Source organism: Pinus tabuliformis, chromosome 4_2 (assembly GCF_031772625.1).
Source record: "Pinus tabuliformis cultivar Carrire ecotype Pingquan chromosome 4_2, CPIR1, whole genome shotgun sequence".
In the NCBI taxonomy this organism is placed as follows: Eukaryota; Viridiplantae; Streptophyta; class Pinopsida; order Pinales; family Pinaceae; genus Pinus; species Pinus tabuliformis.
In genome coordinates this window covers 710525395-710547091 of record NC_142304.1, presented here as the reverse complement: position 1 = coordinate 710547091, position 21697 = coordinate 710525395, and positions in this window count along the sequence as shown.

Genomic DNA, 21697 nt, shown 5'->3' with positions numbered 1-21697 from the left:
CCAAAGGATTGATATTATAAACCCATGAGAAAAATAAACCCAAGGGATTAATACTAAAAACCCAAGGAATTATAAACTCAAGATAATAATATTACACCAAAGGGATTAATATTATAAAGCCAAGGTATATAAACCCTGAGATAAATATTGTAAACCCTAGAATTAACATGGATGACCATGCTTAATTTTGATATTGAGACAATCTTTGTCACAATACGACATTGCAACATGGTGGACCGTGGTTGACTATGATTGATTTTCATATGCACACAATCTTTGTCACAATGCAACATTAGACCATGGTTGATTTTCATATTGAGAAAATATTTGTAACAATGTGATGTTGGACCATGGTTGATCATGATTATAAGCCAAGGGGATTTATATTAGACCTAAGGATTAATACTATAAACCCTATGAATAATATTAAATTCTAGGAATAAGAATTCTTAGATTAATAAACCCAAAGCATTGATATTTTAAACCAAATGGATTAATACTAAAAACCTAAGATATTATAAACCCAATGGAATAATATTAAACCCAAGGGATAAATATTATAAACTCAAGGTATATAAACCCTAAGATAAATATTATAAACCCTAAAATAAACATGGTTGACCATTGTTTACCATGATTGATATTCATATTAAGAATATATTTGTCACAATGCAACGTTGGAACATGGTTGATCATGCAAGTTGATTTTCATATTTAGACAATCTTTGTCACAATGTGACATTGGACCATGGTTGACCATCGTTGACCATGATTATATACCCAATAGATTTATATTAAACCCAAGGATTAATATTATAAACCCTATGAATAATATTACACCCTAAGAATATGAACCCTTAGGTTAATAAACCCAAGGGATTGACATTATAAACCAATTGGAATAATAAACCCAAAGGAATGTGTTGGCTTATATGGGTCTAACTCAGGTTCGGAAGAGTTATTTAGCCATACAAATCCCGCAATACCGACCCTTTCAGCAACAGCCCACGAAGCACGGATTGAGGTCTCACTCGAGGTAGCAGGGGAGGGTGCTGGAACCAGGTTTCCACACCCTTGGGATGTCTTGATGTGATCTGGAGGGTTCGTGCGTCGTTTTGTGGCCTCGCGCTACTCTGCTTCTGTGTAGATCCAGAACAAGGCAATTCCTTGATACTTATTACTAATGAGTTGTTATAGATCAGATCTACGTTTTACGGTTTTTAAGAAAACATTTAATAGAGATAACTAGTTCGCGCACCCAAAAAAGTTATAGATTTGCATAAACTCATAAAATAAGCATAAGCGCATAGATCAAACAAATATATCAATCATAAATTAACCAGATCCACAATATTTCAGATTCAACACAGTATTTCAGAATCAACTTATCTTTATTCAACTCTTTCGCCAATACATCCAGATCCACCCTATGCACTCAACTGCAAGGGTCCGCGCACATAGCTGCGGACTCTACCAGGCCTCTGCGCACACAGCTGCAAAGCCTCTATCTACCCACCCACACCCTTCACTCGAACTTACAGATGCTTCAAGACTTCTTTCTTCAAAAACCCATTACATTCCAGATCCAAAAGTACATACCAAAAACTGACTCCTAACTCTATAGCTTACTCTATTTATACATTTCCATGGTCTGCGGACCATGGGCAAGCCGAATTATTTTACATTCTCTTTGGGCAGACAACCCTTTGACTTGACTCATTACAATTCGTGCTCCACGCATCTCGCGGAGCTTTTACCATACCTTTACCCAAAATTGCGAGCTTTAAGCCCTAAAACCATTACGCAGGGCCTCTACTACCCAATAGTCCCCCAACACAATCATCGTGACTCGTCCTGAGTCACTCGGCTGGTGCGACAATCTTCGCGCGGAGGTCAATTAGCAACTTCTGTGCTTCGCTTGTACTTGCAGCAAACTCTTACATCATCCGATGTACATGTTCAATGCGTGTTTCTGACGCATCAGTCTCTATCTCAGTTGCTTCCCCGAGTGCATATTCTGCCTACATGTGTGCCACCTTGCGCTCGATGGCGGTGGAACCACGAATGCCTCATCAATCCATGGCTGGAGTCGTTCTTTAATCACTGCTTCCTTCTGTCGGGCAGCATCAGCTTGTATTTTCAGGGCCTGGGCCTCCCTCATCTTGGCCAAGCACTGCGTAATAGCAACTGTCTGCGCGGTCCCTCTGACATTATCGTAGGCTTTCTGGAGCTCCCTTGCCTCTGTTTCCAGTCGTTGTAGGGTTGGATCTTCCTGAAGTGAAGTGAGCATAATAAGCGACTGAGCCAACAAGTCGGTGCATTCCTTCATGGAACGTGTGATCGTTTCCCACCTGGAGTTAATGATGCTTTTGCGCTGCTCGGTGACCTCTGGTGGCGTCAAAGGCTGTACCTGCAATTTCAGCTCTGCGATCTGCAAGCTGAGCTCCAACTGAATCCTCACGGCCTCCTCCTTTGCTTCATGGAACCCACTAGCCAACTTGTGGATTCATATGCCAACAGGTAAATCGGCCACAATCTCCAGCTCAAGGGCATGCGAACATGCTTCCCCTACAAGTTGCTCCAATTGTTGACTCTATGCGATGGCTTCGTCCCGTTGGAGGCTCAACTGTTCTATATTAATTCTCTGTTCGCTGAGTACCTGTTATGCATGCCCTTTCCTAGCGTGGAGCTCCATCGTGGTCCTGTCCAGGAGCTGGTGCAAGCTTTCGTGCGGGAGGGCAGCCAAGTTTAGTCCCAGCCCCGTAAGCCATCCTACCACAGCTCTGTCCTCCGCATTTTCTATTATCAATGCTCCTGCTAGAATCACGATAGTATGAGCCATTTGGGCCTTCAGCAGCTGCTCAGTGGCTATCATACCTGTTACCCCATAAGTAACGGTGGTTCCCGTCTGCGCTGCCCGTGTCCCAAGTGCTTATAGCTACGCGCGGAGCTCCCCCAACACAATCTGTTGGTCCGACATGGCCTCGTCGATTGCGTCCCGAGTGACTTCGTGAACAGTGTCCCCTATGTCACCTAGGTCACCCTCAGTCAAGGTGGTCAGTTCGCTGTCCCATTTAGATGCCTTGGCCTTCTTCCACGGCTTCGTCCATTTTGTTGGCGGTGGCCGTTTTAAGGGCGCACCTGTGGTGGTTGATGGTGTTCCTTCCGTCCCTATCTCCATGGTCGTCTCTGTGGGCACCTTCTAACTGCTTTCGTCCTTTGCAGTCGCTCTTGCTAGTGCTTTTTCTGTCAAAGTTTGCGTCGCCTCCCGGGCCGCCTGAACCTCCGCAACGTGCTGTTCATTTCGCTTTTGCTGTGCTGCGCGCTTAGCTTCAGTCTTCTGTTTCTGGATAGCGGCCTCATTGTGCCCCTCCACATCTGGTCCACGCCATTCCGATGGCCAGGTATCCAATACCGCATCGATAGCTTCGTCGATGGAAAGGAAAGGGAGTGTGGTCCACGTCTGGTCGGGGTCCTTGCGCGCCTGGATGTAGATAAAGTGCATGTCCGCTTTAAACTCGGCGATGTGCTTCACACTGTCATATATTTCGTTGGATCAACGAGGTTGCTGTGTGATCCATTATCGAACATTTGCATCCATCAGTATCCAGAAAATTTTGATGCCTTGGATTCTTGCAGTGTCCCTTGTCGCCCAGAGTGACACATATTTGGCAGCTTCTTGCCAATCCTGGTCCAAAGAGGGAAACTGACTGTCTTCAGATAATTCAGTGGTAACCAAGACAATGGACAACAACAGCCACACATAGTGGAAGGTCTTTCCCTCCTCTTGGAACTCCCTACAGTTGCTCAGGAATTCTTTACGAAGGAACTGTGCCCAATTGAACCATTCTCCAGCGGCGCATTCCTCAACTAGTGCAATGATGATCGTTGGAACCTCAGTGCCGCAGAATTTCCGCATCACTTTCCCTGCTAGAAACTGGTAGCAACACGGATTTCTTTGTCCGAGATACTATCAATAACGTACCCTCACTACCCTTTCTCCAGTTTATATTTCTTTTTCAGGGTTTCTTTCATCATCACATCACCACTCTTATCGACAATTTCCCTGAGGTATCTTCCTTCGCAGGGAAGCTGTGAGATCCTATGAATGAGTTTTGCCATGATGTGGATGGGTTTTCCGATCCATAAGTATCCATCATGTACCAGATAGAGCAACTGTCTGATGACCAATATTGTAATAAGGGGCCAGAGAAAGTGGGGAATGGACAGGAGACAGAGCAACCTAACTTTCTCCACCTTTCACAGCCATTCCTTTTGCTGAAGTGTCGTAACCGTCCCTTCCGTGCTCTACTCCATCAGCTCGCTAGTCACCAAATGGGGAAATTTTGTTGTATCTGAAAGGTCCCAGTCTTCAAATTTCATCGTCGAAATATGGCCAATCACCGTGCTTTCAACTGGAACCCCTTTCGGAAGAGACGGGGTGATGAGTATATTGTCAACGTCATCTAGATTGGTAGGGACCTTAGCCTTCCCTTTGCTTGGAGGAACATACTTGGGACGTCGCACTGGTTGGATAGTTTCCTCATCGGGGTCTATTTCTTTGACATATGTCGGAGATCCCTCTTCCTCCTCATCGCTTTCAATTGTAATAGTTTTTCCCTTTTCTTCCATTGTGAGCTTGCTAAAGCGCGGATTTCATGACGACCACCTTACTGGTCCTAGTATCTAGGGGTCCTTTTTGGTTCGTGGCATCCTGGGTGATTTAGGGAGTTTGGCTGCCTGCAACGTGGGATTCTGTGGAATCTATGTGGTAGGGTTTTTTGACTTGAGGAATGACTCTCGGTATTCCTTTGGCAGTGCCTGAAACCATGGGCTTTCCTCCATTAGTTTGTCATTCATCTTGCTCCTCTCGGCTTGAACCCAGGGCATCCTATTCTTCGAATGATCAAACTTTGTGGTGTGCCCCTTCTCTTGCTTGTTATATATGATTTCAAATTCAAAGTCGGCCGTTCGCCCTCTTCGTGGCTCATTAATGCGATTTTGGCGATTACCCTTACACCTTAATTGCCCGCCGCCCACTCCTCCGTGTCTTAAATGGGACATCTTATCATGAACAGTACCTACAACGGTCACCTTCCATCCCATCCCTGTAGCAGCGTAGCCCCTGGTACACGAATGCGTCCTATGTATTTGATCATCCTTGCGCACCGCGGCCAACTTGCGCAGCTTTCCTGTAGCCTGTTTTATAGTCTCGCGGCCTCTTCCAACTATGTGGAGCGCTGGAACTAGGCCTCCTATGGATAGTCAGGTGGTCGCACCCATCGTGCAACCCTTCCGCTTCCCTTCTAGCCTGGGCTGTGGGCACCATTCACGTTCCTTTGAGTCTGATAGCATATCGCAGTCTATGTTCCCTTATGCCCTAGGGTGCAGTCGCAACCATGCTAGTAGGGTCGCGGCTTGTCCTAGTAGTGTAGGAGAGCTAGCCATGTCCGGTCCCTTCAATAGCTCTTGCGCGCGACCTATGTGGGTGAATTCTAATTTTATTTTATCAATTTCTTCATCCAGCCTCGCACTTTTCTTTCATAGTCTGGCCCCCATTTCCTCTAACTCGCGAAGTCTCATTTTGCAGTGCCGAACAACTTCCCATAACTATCGAATCCCGTCACGCAGGTCTTCGTGTTCAGGTCGGACCGTAGGGGTAATGGCCCGTCTAGCCGTGGATAGAGTTCCCTTGGCATACCCTGCTCTGTGTACGGTCGTATCGGCCCAGCGAACCCTTGCTACGTGCAGATTCAGTTGGGTCGATGGTCGCGCAACATACAACCATACCCTTCATTGTAGATGGATGACTGCCCTGCTCCAACGTGGCTGCCGCGCATGTCCTCCAATCTGTACATGGAACCGCCTTCTCCATCTCAGCTTCCTTTGTGCACACCACCTTGGTGCACGCGGCGCTAACGCACCATGCTGCTTCTGGGCTACGATTAAGGTGCCAGGGTTGACGAACTGCCCCTCATTGGTTGCATCGTTATCCGCTGGCCATTGTCTTACTTCAATGGTTACACATCGCAATGATCTGATCATCATATTACAGTTGAGTGTTGTGACTTCATGCAATCAATTCTACCATCGTTTAATCTCCTCATCTGAAACTGATGCGCAAGAATTATCGCGCTCCCAAGAGATTCTTCCATCCTCTGTGGGATTCACCTGATCCTGAGCTCGTGCCATTATTTGGTAGATGAAATCTAGTTCATCGTCACTGTCCTCGTCGCGCACCGGTTCGTTGTAGCACTCTCCTTCAGATGGGTCTAGCGGAACTATTACCCATAGTGACTTCTTTTCGGACATCATTTTCTGTCTTTTTAGGTTGATGACCCCATTCATGTCCATGGACCAATCGATTCCTAGCAATGCAAGGTAGGGATTACTATCATCAACAATTTCTATTACCTCGAAGTTGGTCTGTGTACATACGCCTTCAATGTCCATTGTCACCCCTTGCAGTCAGCCCATCCGTAGGATCTTTTGCTGGTTGGCCATCCTTAGTTGAATAAGAGACCACTGCAATGTGGGCCTACCCATACATTCCCACGTTTGGTTAGGTAACACATTCGCATCTAACCCTAAATCCAAAATGACCTGGTCCATCTCGTACTCGCCGATTTGCGTTGTCATTCGCATCTCCTGTCTGGTGCGCAAAGCATGTCTTCCCAGTTTCCAAACTACGCGCAGCTCGCCCGACCCGGCGCACTTAGTGATCAGCTCTTGTAGTCCTTTAATGGCTTTACTGTCACACAATAGCTTCATACATGTCTCTAAAAAGGTAGTAAGCATAAAGGTATCCATCCCTGGCTCATGTGGGTCCCTTCTACCTAGAGTAGAGACTGTCGTGAAGCTCTTCTGAGCTTCCTGAGGCATCTTCCTCCCCTGTCCCACCTCAAAGTTAGGTTCCCTTGTATGGGCATCGCGACCCTTCACATCTTTTGCAAACTCTTTCCACGCATCTCTTCCTGTGGTTGCGTCGCTCCTTAGTACCATGTTTATGCTGGGATCTTCTTCGCGGGGTTCTAACCTCATCATTTGGACATTTTGAGTTGGAGTGGGCTGTAACACTCCCTTTTCACGCATCTGGGCAATTAACGTTAGACAATCTATCATTTCATGGTCAAACTGCTCATAGTATGGACAAGATATCCTCGTTGGGTTAGTGTAGTCGCGAGCGTAGTGTCCTAGCCCTCCGCAGTTATAACAGATCAATTGTCCGTGCCCTCACCCAGGCCCCATTCCTCTTCCTCAGCCGCGTCCTTGGAATCCCCCGCGTGGCCCTACGGCTGGGTCGAGACCTCGCGCTTCAATTAGCACATGGTAGGCTAGGGTCCTTTCCATCATTAAGTCGTAACTTCAACACTTTCTCACATCGTGACCCACTGATCTACAAAAGTTGCAATACAGCTGCTGTGGGGTCTTGGTATACTTCTGCAATAGGTGGCAGTTGTTTGTTGTGTGCTTTCCACCCACTTGACAAATCGCGCACCAGAGCGCGGGTGCCGCACTTGGCCCTGCTTGTACCTCCAGCTTTAATGGCATTGCCCCCCCCGGGCCAGATAGTTCGCGAAGACGGGGCAGTGGTCCTTGTCGTGCCCTTGACTTTTGCATTTAATGCATCCTACCTCTGTATGCACCTCCGGTCAAGTCGACCTTTCTTGCTTCAAGATCTACATTTCTAAGCTTAGGTTTTGTAGCTACATGTGGATTTTCTGAACTCCCAACTCTGGATCTAGTATTGGGGTTTCGTGCAACCTCATTGTTGTTTCTAATGCTTCGGCTTGGGTTGAGATCTTTTGTTGTGATAGTGTCGTCCTCAGATGTGGTGTCAAAGATGCCACAAACCACGTGCAGTGTTGTGCATCCGTTAGTGTCATGTTAGCCTCATGGATTATGCTTTTCAACCTCTGATCCAGGTCCCATGGAGTTTCGCCAGGTAACATCGCGATCTCCTTGAACCCAATGACCGACTATGTCTCTGATTCAACCAAATTCCTTATTCAATGCGTCCTGGATCGCCGCTATTCTCGAATTCGGATGATTGCTTGATTACTTTATACACCACATCAACGCGCGGTCCTGCAGCGCGCTAACTATAGCCTTTTTGAAGTTATCATCCATTATGCCTTGAGCTTCCGATACAACCTTTACCACAAACCAGAACTAACCTGGTTCTTCATTTCCTATGCCCCTAAATACCGACAACTTGACTGCGCTCAACATCCCAACCTTTGATGGTGGCAAAGGTGGGGTCGGTGAAGATGGATTTGATGTAGGTGAAGTAGGTTATGGCGTGGGCGGAGGTGGTATCAGTGGAAAGTGCCCCTTAATAAACCAGACTACACTTCTTGGAGAGAACCCTGCGAGCCCCTCCTCGCTTTCTCGTGAAATAGAAATCAGAGGACTGTTCCCTAATCCTTTGTTTCCTCGGTAACCTCTCCCGCTCCATGTTACGCCAGACATCAATAAATGCGCATAATCTATTTTTCACACAACATCATTTTAATCCAAGTATTCAACGATTTGATATACTTACCCAGCGGTCCTTGGAGAAAGTGCCTTTCTGCTTCACTATAACTCACAGTTGTGTCTATCGTGAACTCAGTGATAAACCCTCCTATTACACGATCCAACCAGTGATCTATTGCGCGTGTGAGTTTATCCTTCGATGCTTCTAGCCTGCGCACGAATTCTGGAGTCCACCCAATAGGTTGATCTAGTCTGCACCTCCCCACGCTGTCAGCTAACCTCGCGATCCACTCGTACAACTCTATCGGGAATGTTGCGAAGAAGATCTCGTGGATATTTGTGTATATGTAATGATCCAACCACTCTTCCTCTGATATCCACGAGTTTCTGTTTTCCTGAACCACGAACTCGTGAAGCTTCTGATCCCACCAATCTTCAAGCTCTCTCTTTGTAGGGTTCCAGCGTTCCGACATCAGACATCCCTTAGGCAGATCCCGGTCCTAGAAATGGAACCATTTGTTGGCTTATATGGGCCTGAACCAAGTTCGGAAGAGTTATTTAGCCAAACAAATCCTGCAGCTACCAGCCCTTTTGGCAACAACCCGCGGAGTGCGAACTGAGGTCTCACCTGAGGTAGCAGGGGAAGGTGTTGGAACCAGGTTTCTGCACCCTTGGGATGTCTTGATGTGGTCTGGAGGGTTCGCGCGCCGTTCTGTGGCCTCGCGCTACTCTTATTCTGCGTAGATCTGGAACAAGGCAATTCCTTGATACTTATTACTAATGAGTTGTTATAGATCAAATCTACCTTTTATGGTTTTTAAGTAAACATTTTATAGAGATAACCAGTTCCCGCACCCAGAAAAGTTATATATTTGCATAAAATCATAACATAAGCATAAGCGCACAGATCAAACAGACATATCAATTATAAATTAACCAGATCCATAATATTTCAGATTCAACACAGCATTTCAGAATCAACTTATCTTTATTCAACTCTTTCGCCAATACATCCAGATACGCCCTGCGCACTCAGCTGCAGGGGTCTACACACACAGTTGCGGACTCTACCAGGCCTCTGCGCACACGGTTGTAGAGCCTCTATCTACCCACCCACACCCTTGACTCGAACTTACAGATGCTTCAAGACTTCTTTCTTCAAAAACCCATTACATTCCAGATCCAAAAGTACATACCAAAAACTGACTCCTAACTCTAGAGCCTTGCTCTATTTATACATTTCCATGGTTTGTGGACCATGGGTAGGCCAAATTATTTTACATTCTCTTTGGGCTGACAACCCTTTGACTTGACTCATTACAATTCGTGCTCCGCGCATCTCACGAAGATTTTACCATACCTTTACCCAAAATTGCGGGCTTTAATCCCCAAAACCATTACACAGGGCCTCTGCTACCCAACAGAATGATATTACACCCAAGAGATTAATATTATTAACCCAAGGTATATAAACCATGAAATAAATATTATAAGCCCTAGAACTATCATGGTTGACTATGATTGAATTTCATATTGAGGTAATCTTTGTCACAATGTGATGTTGCACCATGGTTGACCATGATTGATTTTCATATGTATACAATCTTTGTCACAATGCAACATTCGACCATGGTTGATCTTCATATTGAGAAAAAATTTGTCATAATTTGACGTTGGACCATGGTTGACCATGATTATAAACTAAGCGGATTTATATTAGACCCAAGAATTAATATTATAAACCATATGAATATTATTAAACCCCGGGAATAGGAACCCTTATATTAATAAACTCGATGAATTGATATTATAAACCAAAGGGAATAAAACCCACAGGATTAATACTAAAAACCCAAGGGAAGGATATTAAGCTCAAGGGATAAATATTATAAACCCAAAGTATATAAACACTAAGATCAATATTATAAACCCTAAAATAAACATGGTTTACCATGCTTGATTTTCATATTGAGACAATCTTTGGCACAACACAACGTTGGACCATGGTTGATTTTCATATTGAGATAATGTTTGTCACAATGTGACATTGGAACATAGTTTACCATCGTTGACCATGATTATAAACCCAAGGGATTTATATTAAAACATAGGATTAACCTATGAATAATATTATACCCTAGGAATATGAACCCTTAGATTAATAAACCTAAGGGATTGATATTATAAACCCAAGGGATTAATTCTAAAACCCTAACATTTTATAAACCCAAGGGAATAGTATTAAACACAAGAGGTTAATATTATAAACCTAAGGTATATAAACCCTAAAATAAATATTATAAACCCTAAAATAAACATGGTTGACTAAAATAAATATCGTTGACTATGGTTGACTATGGGCTGACCACAGTTGTAAAACATTGATTATGGTGACTATGGTTGACCAGGGTTGCCTATGGTTGAACATGATTGACCATGGTTGACAAAGGTCAACCATGCTAAATAAAGTCAACAATGGTTGACAATGGTCGACCATGGTAACCATAGATAACTATGATCAATCATAGTAAACAGTAGTGATCACCACGGTTATACTATAGTTGGCAATGTGTGACTATTGTTAAACATCACTAACTATTATTTCACTATGGTTAATGATTGTTTGAATAGAGTTAAACATGGTTGACTATGGTTATTCATGTTGACCTTTGAAAGGTTGACTATGTCATCAAGTTGAATATTGCTAAATATGGTCAACATAGGGTTGACCAAGTTTGATCATGGTCAATTATTTAAACATTGTCTATCAAGGTTTGACTAGGTTTATCTAATGTGGTTGACTTTGTTCAATTATTAATATTAATCAATAATAATATGCAATTATATTTGACCAAAGTTGAAGAGTGTTGACTGTCAAACATAGTCAGACATGGTTTGGCAATGGTTGAACATGGTTTGACAATGATTGACTATTAATATTAAAATAATCATGAAAAACATATACCTTATAATAATAATAACTGAAAAACTTAATAACAAACCTAAATCTAAATTTAATAATAAAACATATTCTATTTTATTAAAAGCAAACCTAAAAACTTTATAAAACCTACCAACTTACATATTCATTAAAAACCTAAAAAAATACCATGAAATTAAAACAATCTAATATAGTAGACTTTTTACTAAATACAAAACCATTATGGTTTACCAAGGTTTACGTTATTGTACAATCTCATATTACACTAAAAAATTAAAACCTTCATTGTCATAATATTATAAAATCATTTCATATGTATAATATATAACAATTATTATAAAATATATATATATATATATATATATATATATATACAAACTGTCATCTTATATTACATTAAAACCTGTAATTGTATATTTAAAATTTATAAATTATCATTTAAAACTTGTCATCAAATGAAAGTTAAGCATTGTAGCTATGCCTCCAAAGCCCCATTAATGTAAACCATGGTAAACCATAATGGTTTTGTATTTAGTAAAATGTATACTATATTATACTATTTTAATTTCATGATATTTTTTAGGTTTTAATGTTTTAATATGTAAGTTGGTAGGTTTTATAAAGCTTTTAGGTTTGGTTTTAATATAATAGAATATGATTTATTATTAAATTTAGGTTTAGGTTTATTATTAAGTTTTGAGGTTATTATTATTATTATTAGGTATAGGCTTTTCACGATTATTTCAATAGTAATATTAATAGTAATAGTCAATCATTATCAAACCATGTTCAACCATTGTCAAACCATGTCTGACTATGTTTGAAAGTCAAGACTCTTCAACTTTGGTCAAATATAATGCCATATTATTATTGACTAATATTAATAGTTGAACAGAGTCAACCACATTAGATAAACGTAGTCAGACCTTGATAGAAAATGTTTAAATAATTGACCATGATTAAACTTGGTCAACCCTATGTTGACCATATTAGCAATATTCAACATGATGACACACTCAAATATGGTCAACCTTTCAAAGGTAAAAATGAACAACCATAGTCAACCATGTTCAACTCTATTCAAACAATCATTAACCATAGTGAAACAATAATTAGTGATGTTTAACAATAGTCACACATTGTCAATTATAGTCTAATCGTGGTGATCACTATGGTTTACTATGATTGATCATAGTTATGTATGGTTATCATGGTCAACCATTGTCAACCATAGTTGACTATATTTAACATGGTTGACCTTTGTCAACCATGGTCAATCATGTTCAATCATAGGCAACCATGGTCAACCATAGTCATGTTTGGTTAACCATAGTCACCATAATTAATGTTTTAAAATCGTGGTCAACCCATAGTCAACCATAGTCAACGATATTTATTTTAGTCAACCATGTTTATTTTAGGGTTTATATACCTTAGGTTTATAACATTAATCCCTTGGGTTTAAAAAATGTTGAGGTTTTAGAATTAATCCCTTCGATTTATTATCCCCTTGAGTTTATAATATCAATCCCTTGGGTTTATTAATCTAAGGGTTCATATTCCTAGGGTATAATATTATTCATAGAGTTTATAATATTAATCCTAGGGTTTAATATAAATCCCTCTGGTTTATAATCATGGTCAATGATGGTCAATTATGTTCCAATGTCACATTGTGACAAAGATTGTCTCAATAGGAAAATCAACCATGGTCCAACGTCATATTGTGCCAAAGATTGTCTTAATATGAAAATCAAGCATGGTAAACCATGGTCAACAATGTTTATTTTAGAGTTTATAATATTTATCTTAGGGTTTATATACCTTGGCTTTATAATACTTATCCCTTCAATTTAATATCATTCCCTTGGGTTTATAACCCCTTGGGTTTTTAGTATTAATCTCGTGGGTTTTATTCCCTTTGGTTTATAATATCAATTCCTCAGGCTTATTAATCGAAGGGCTCTTATTCCCGGGTTTAATATTAGTCATAGGGTTTATAATATTAATCCTTGGGTCTAATATAAATCCTCTTGGTTTATAATCATAGCTAACCATGGTCAGACATCACATTGTGACAAATATTTTCTCAATATGAAAATCAACCATGGTCAAATGTTGCATTATGACAAAGATTATCTACATATGAAATTAATCATGGTCAACCATGGTCAATCCTGGTGCAACATCGCATTGTGACAAAGATTGCCTCAATATGAAATTCAACCATGGTCAACCATGATAATTATAGAGTTTATAATATTTATCTGAGGGTTTATATACCTTGGGTTAATAATATTAATCCCTTGGGTGTAATATTATTCCCTTGGGTTTATAATCCCTTGGGTTTATAATCCCTTGGGTTTATTATTCCCGTGGGTTTATATTATCAATCCCTTGGGGTTTATTAATCTAAGGGTTCATATTAATAGTGTATAATATTATTCATAGGTTTATAATATTAATCCTTGAGTTTAATTAAAATCCCTTGGGTTTATAATCATGTTCAACGATGGCCAACCATGGTTCAATGTCACATTGTGAAAAATATTGTCTCAATATGAAAATCAACCATGGTACAACATCACATTGTGACAAAGATTGTCTTAATATGATTATCAAACATGGTAAACAATGGTCAACCATGTTTATTTTAGGGTTTATAAGTTTTATCTTAAGGTTTATATACCTTGGGTTTATGATATTTATCCCTTGGGTTTAATATTATTCCATTGAGTTTATTATCTCTTGGGGTTTTGGGGTATTAATCCCTTTGGTTTATTATTCCCTTTGATTTATAATATCAATCCGTTGGGTTTATTAATCTAAGAGTTCTTATTAGTAGAGTTTAATATTATTAATAGGGTTTATAATATTAATCCTTGGGTCTAATATAAATCCCCTTGGTTTATAATCATGGTCAACCATGGTCCATCATCACATTGTGACAAATATCTTCTCAATATGAAAATCAACCATGGTCAAACACGCATTGTGACAAAGATTGTGTGCATATGAAAATCAATCATAGTCAACCTTGGTCTACATAGTTGCAACGTCGCATTGTGACAAAGATTGTCTCAGTATGAAAATTAACCATGGTCATCCATGATAATTCTAGGGTTTACAATATTTATCTTATGGTTTATATACCTTAGGTTTATAATATTAATCCCTTCGGTGCAATATTATTTTCTTGAGTTTATAATTCCTTGGGTTTTTAGTATTAATCCATTCGATTTATTATACTCATGGGTTTATAATATCAATCCCTTGAGTTTATTAATCAAAGGGTTCATATTCTGAGGGTCTAATATTATTCATATGGTTTATAATATACTTGGGTTTAATATAAATCCCTTGGATTTGATTAATTAAGTTGGGTTCATAATATTCATCCCTTGGGTTTAATATTATTTCCTTGGGTTCATAGTCCCTTCGGGTTTAAAACCCCAAGAGAGTTTATAATCAACCATAGTCAACAATGTTTATTTTAAGTTTATGATACTTATTTTAGGATTTATATACCTTAGGTTTATAATATTAATCCTTTGGGTTTAATATTATTCCCTTGGGTTTATAAAATGTTGGGGTTTTAGAATTAATCCCCTGGATTTATTATTCTCTTTCTTATTCCTAGGGTTTAATATTATTCATAGGGTTTATAATATTAATCCATGGGTCTAATATAAATCCCCTTGGTTTATAATCATGGTCAACCATGGTCCAATGTCACATTTTGACAAATATTTTCTCAATATGAAAATAACCCATGTACTAACGTTGCATTGTCACAAAGATTACTTGCATATGAAAATCAAACATGGTCAACCATTTTGCAATGTCACATTGTGACAAAGATTGTCTCAATATGAAAATCAACCATGATAATTCTAGGGTTTACAATATTTATCTTAGGGTTTATATACCTAGGGTTTATAATATTAATCCCTTGGGTGTAATATTATTCTCTTAGGTTTGTAATCCCTTAGGTTTATTATTCATGTGGGTTTATAATATCAATCTCTTGGGTTTATTAATCTAAGGGTTAATATTCCTAGGGTGTAATATTATTCATAAGGTTTATAATATTAATCATTGGGTTTAATATAAATACCTTAGATTTAATTATTGGGTTTATAATATTCATCCCTTGGGTTTAATATTATTTCCTTGGGTTCACAGTGCCTTGGGGTTTTAAACCCCATGAGACTTTATAATCAACCAAAGTTAACCATGCTTATTTTAGGGATTTATAGTATTTATTGTAGGGTTTATATACCTTAGGTTTATAATATTAATCCCTTGGGTTTAATATTATTCCCTTTGGTTTATAAAATGTTGCAGTTTTAGAATTAATCCATTTTCTTTATTATTCCCTTGGGTTTATTAATCCAAGAGTTCATATTCCTAAGGTATTATATTATTCATAGGGTTTATAATATTAATCCTAATGTTTAATATAAATCCCTTGGTTTTATAATCATGGTTAACGATGGTCAACCATGGTCCAAAGTCACATTGTGACAAAGATTGTCTCAATATGAAAATCAACCATGGTCCAACGTCACATTGTGACAAAACTTGTCTCAATATGAAAATCAAGCATGGTAAAGAATGGTCAACCATGTTTATTTTAGAGTTTATAATATTTACCTTAGGGTTTATATACCTTGGTTTTATAGTATTTATCCTTGGGTTTATAATCCTTTGGGTTTTTAGTACTAATCCATTTGGTTTATAATATCAATCTCTTGGGTTTATTAATCTAAGAGTTCTTATTACTAGGGTTTAATATTATTCATAGTGTTTATAGTATTAATCCATGAGTCTAACATACATCCCCTTGGTTTGTAATCATGGTCAGCTATGGTCTAATGTCACATTGTGACATGGATTTTCTCAATATGAAAATCAACCATGGTCGAACATTGCAATGTGACAAAGATTGTCTACATATGAAAATAAATCATGGCCAACCATGGTAAACCATGTTGCAATGTCACATTGTGACAAAGGTTGTCTCAATATGAAAATAAATCATAGTCAACCATGACAATTCTAGGGTTTATAATATTTATCTTAGGGTTTAAATATACCTTGGGTTTATAGTATTAATCCCTTGGGTGTAATATTATTCACTTGGATTTATAATCCTTTGGGTTTTTTGTATTAATCCCTTGTGTTTATTATTCTCGTGGGTTTGTAATATCAATCCCTTAATTTTATTAATTTAAAGGTTCATATTCCTAAGGTGTAATATTATTCATAGGATTTATAATATTAATCCTTAGGTTTAATATAAATCCATTAGGTTTAATTAATTAACAATAATTAATACAAATTTATAAAAAAAATTGTATTTCTTAATAAATTATAATAATAAATTTTTATTGTTAATTAATTAATTATTATTAATTAGTAATAGTAGTAATATTAATTAATAATAATAATAATTAATAATATAAAGAATAATAATAAAAATAATAAATAATATTAATAATAATAACAATAATTATTTATAATCAGTAATAACAATAATTATTTTAAAATGATTAATTTATTAACATTTTAATTAGTTATTAATGTAAATTAATAATTATAACTAGTAATATTTTGGATTTAATATAAATCCCTTGGGTTTAAATAATTAAAAATAATTAATACAAATAAATAAATAAAAATATATATTTTTTTATTAATTTTTTATTAATTTGTAATAATAGTAATAATAATAAATAATATTAATAATAAATAATAAATAATATTTGTAATAATTATTTATAATTAGTAATAACAATAATTATTTTAAAATGATTATAACAATATTTTATTAGCATTATAATCCATTATTAACATAAATTACTAATAATAATTATTATTATATTTTTATTATAAGGGTTATCTTTTAATATTATTATTATTTTTATTATTATATATTTATCAATATGAATATTAATTTTATGATTAATATTAGATTTATACTATTAATGGTTCTCGACATTTTTCATTCATCTTTATTAATGTGGATGGGTTTATAATATTAACTATCTCTAGGGTTTATTAATCCTTTGAGTTTATAATATTAATAATCCCGTGGTTTATCAGTCCCCTAGGTTTAAAATATCTATCCCATGTGTTTAAAATATTAATTCTTGGGTTTATAAATCCCTTTTGTTTTTAATATTGATCGATTGAGTTTGTTGATAGCTTAGACTTATAGTATTTATCCCTTGGGTTTACCAATTCCTTGGGTTTATAATATTAAACCCATGAGTTTATTAGTCCCTTGGGTTTATAATATTAATAATTCATTGGGTTTTTTGATCATTTAGGTTTATAATATTTACCCCTTGGGTTTACTAATTCCTTGGGTTTATAATATTAAAGCCTTAGCTTTATTATTCCTTTGGGTTTATGATATAATAATTCCTTAGGTTTGTTGATCACTTAGATTTATAATATTTATCCCTTGGGTTTACTAATTCTTTGGGCTTATAATATTAAACCCTTGGGTTTATTAGTCCCTTTTGTTTATAATATTAATAATTCCTTGGGTTTTTTTTATCGCTTAGGTTTATAATATTTATCCCTTGGGTTTACTAATTCCTTGGGTTTATAATTTAATCCCTTGGGTTTAAAATATTAATTCCTAGGGTTCATTAATTCCTTGGGTTTGTTGATTCCTTAGGTTTATAATATTTATCTCTTGGTTAAATATCGTAATTATAAATCGTAAGAAAAAATCGTAATTTTATTAGTGAAAACAAAATTACATGTTGAAGATGCTTTAAAGGATTTCATCATCTAGTCAAAGATTGATGATCATGAGTTCATATAAAATAATCAACGTGAAGAAAAAAGGTTAAACTCTTCTCCATTTTTTTTTAAACCTTTCGCCATTCTCCTTGTGATGGTGTGAAGGATACAATGGCGCGTTGATTTCCTTCTTATATTCTTGATGTTTCGTTGTCTGAATCAGAGTTTTCAAATGCATGAGGATGTTTGAATCCGCTAGTATCCTTTGTTGTAGGAATCCTTGCTATTTGTGTCGTAGTGACCTGTAGATCATATTGTTCTTGTATTGTTTCATCCTTTCCTTCTTTCTTTTGAGTATTCTGAGTGGGAATGGGAGCCTTTTCATCATCCTCTTCCTCACCTGACTCATTTGGGGGAAATTGTCATCCTTTGGGCTGCTTTCCCGACTTCTTTTTTCTTCATGATTCTTTCTTGGCATCACAACACGTATTTTGTAGATGTCATGTTTTTTGGCATGTTCTACATCTGAAGGCTATGTTCTCGAAATCTCGGAACTAAGTCCATATCTACTTGTTGTGTATCAATTGTATGTGATACGGCAGGCCTTTACTAAGGTCCACTTCTACGCATATTCAAGCAAAAGTATAGATTCGTTCCTCCACTATTTGTGTCTCTGTCTTTATGTATCATCCTAAGATATTCTGAATGCCTTCTAGCACTTGTTCATGCCAAAAGTGTAGGGGAAGGCTGTTGGCATTATGAGATAAGTGTTGTCCTTGATGGCAAACCTCACTGATGACAAATCATAGTACAGAAGGTCAGCAGCAAGGAATTGATGATCAGACTATAAGAAGAAGAGAAAGTTCATACACGCAGGTTCGTTAAGCCCAAGTCGCGTGTACACGCTGGTTGGATTCATTAAAAGTGCGTGTATGTGGAAAACTCATTTTGGTCCATGGCGGTTAGTCCTTGGAAGTTGTGCCTATGGTTTTGGACCTTGTGTCTCGACGGACGTGTTGATCCCTAGTTTTAAAGTTGATGGTATTGGATTTCTATGGTTGTGGCCCTTGGTATTGAACAAGGCCTAAGGCTATATAAGGAGAAGGAAATCATTAGGCAAAGGTATCTGAAATGTCTTGAATATCTGATGAAGCATTAGATCCAGTATGCAGGGTTATGGGTTGATGATGCCTTGCTTGATCTGAGCTAAGGAGAGATCTCACCGGTTGATGGAGAACTAGATCTAAGGAGAGATCGGGATCAAATGGTTTGAAATGAACTATCTTTATGATGCTTATTCTAGATCTACATACTGACGCATGTATTGTTCTATAAATGTTATGAGTATGACTGATGTCTGGTACAGCTGCAAGTTATGAGAAATTATTTTTAGATCTGTACGCGGGTTGTCTTTGGAAAAAGCGCGTATACACGCGGGTTTGATTCATCGAAGTAGCGTATACATTGTAAAGCTTGATATTTGAAGTTGCAGATGGATCTGATGGTTATTACAGAGTTCTGTGTCTGCTCTGTGTTCTGGTGACTGTTGTTAACAGGGTTTCAGTGATTCAGAGTTTGATGATTGTTTTGAGCTTCAATGATAGTTATGGGTCCAGTATGAAAATTGGATGAAAAGTGGCCTTACAGATTATGTGTTGTGCTTCAGTGTATCCAGTCTGAAAATTGATGAAACGTGGTACCTGGAGGTGAGAAGATTGTAGGCAAGCACCTACGTACTAGTATCTAAGCTAGTACAAAAGCTAAAGGAGATCTTTGGAGCATTGTAGCAGGTAGCAGCCTGCGTACTAGTAAATGGATCGGCTAGTACAAGAGCAAAGGGGGTTGTAGCTCCCGTACTGGTATAAGACTGCACCAGTACAAATATTGTAAAAGGATTTTCTTATTAAGAAGAAGATTGAGATGACTTGCAGCAGGTGGTTTTCACCCACATTGGGTTTCCACCTTATATCTTTGTGTTCATGTGTGTGGCTCTTGTGTGATGTTCTGTTCTGTTATTCTGCACCTGTTTACTGTTAATATGCTTAATAATGATCTGATGCATTTACTGAAGATTAAGCTAACTGAATTATAAGATCTCTGGATATACGCGAGTTTCATTAGACACAGTAGCGTGTACACGCGGGTTCACTTAATTGAAGTAGCGTATATGTTTCTGAGTATGAAATTGAAAAGTTTGATTGATCTGATAATACTGATTCACCCCCCCCCCTCTCAGTATTATTTCCAACAAAGGCTATGAAGCCTAACCCACACCGACATTTTTGCTACAATCATGGTGTTTGCATCAAATTATGGGAACCATGGGGTAATGAAAAATCCTGTTGATCCCCAGAACCATGGGCCTCCCTAAAGTACAATTTCTTGATCCTCCAATGATGCAAACTTTACGATGAATAATACTTTGGAGCAAAGATGAATTTCACAGTTTGTTGTCCAATTTGTGAATATCCAATGGAAATATCCATCAGTTTTGTCTAGAAGCTGGTAAATCTACGGATGATGGCTTGGGCTGCAAAAGTTGTGTAAAGATCATTTGTTTCTAGAATTTATATGACCGATTATGGGACATAATTCACTTGATCTACTATGTAGGGGCTAGGAGCATTGATTTTTTGTTTTGTCTTTGCTATAGTTGTTGGTTCCCCTTGTAGAATGCTTTTGTAGGAGAGACCACCCTTGATATGTTCTTGGTTTGATTATGTACCCTTGGGTAAACTAGATCCAACAATCCCACTTGTTTTCTTTGACTTTCTTGATCCTACAACAATGCCCTTCAATCGCATATTTCAGATGATGGTGACCATTGAATGAATGTTGTATACTTGAAGACTTTAATAATCCTATAGAGATCTGCCTTCATAGATCAAGTTTTGTATATGCGATGGGTAGCCCAACTTGATCATGATGTTCTTCTTCAATTGAGAAACCATGTCAGATGTTTATAACCAAACTGTTGTTGATTTACCAATAGGGGTTTTTATGAAAATTTGTACGATGTTATGTTCTTCCATTTCTTCCTGATCTAGGGTAGCATAAGATGGAATCTCTATAACCTGCATCAAATTCTGATTTGTGGGCCTAACGAAAGAGGGTTGAGCCATATAGAGGGGATCCAACGATTCAAGCTTATAAACCCTGCATATTAACTCCCCTCCGAGCATATATATATCGAGAATGGGGATGGATCGATCTCTTACCAGATTAAGTTGTAGTTTTCAATCGTTGAAACTGAGAAGGTTAAATTCTGGTCACATAAATTCTTCATTAGATAGAGGGTAACCATAGATCAGAGCCAAACTATCCTTCCACGGGTTCAAATCTAACATCCAGTGATTTTTTGAAACCAAGGGTTCTGGGATTTGATGTGTCAATGAGAAGATGATCACAAAAAGTTTGTTGGGGTTTTCCATCGATTTTGGTCACTTCCGCTTCGAACCACCCATGCATAGTGTTGCAGGGATTTCTGGGAGAAAGTCTCACGATTGTTGGAGGAGACAT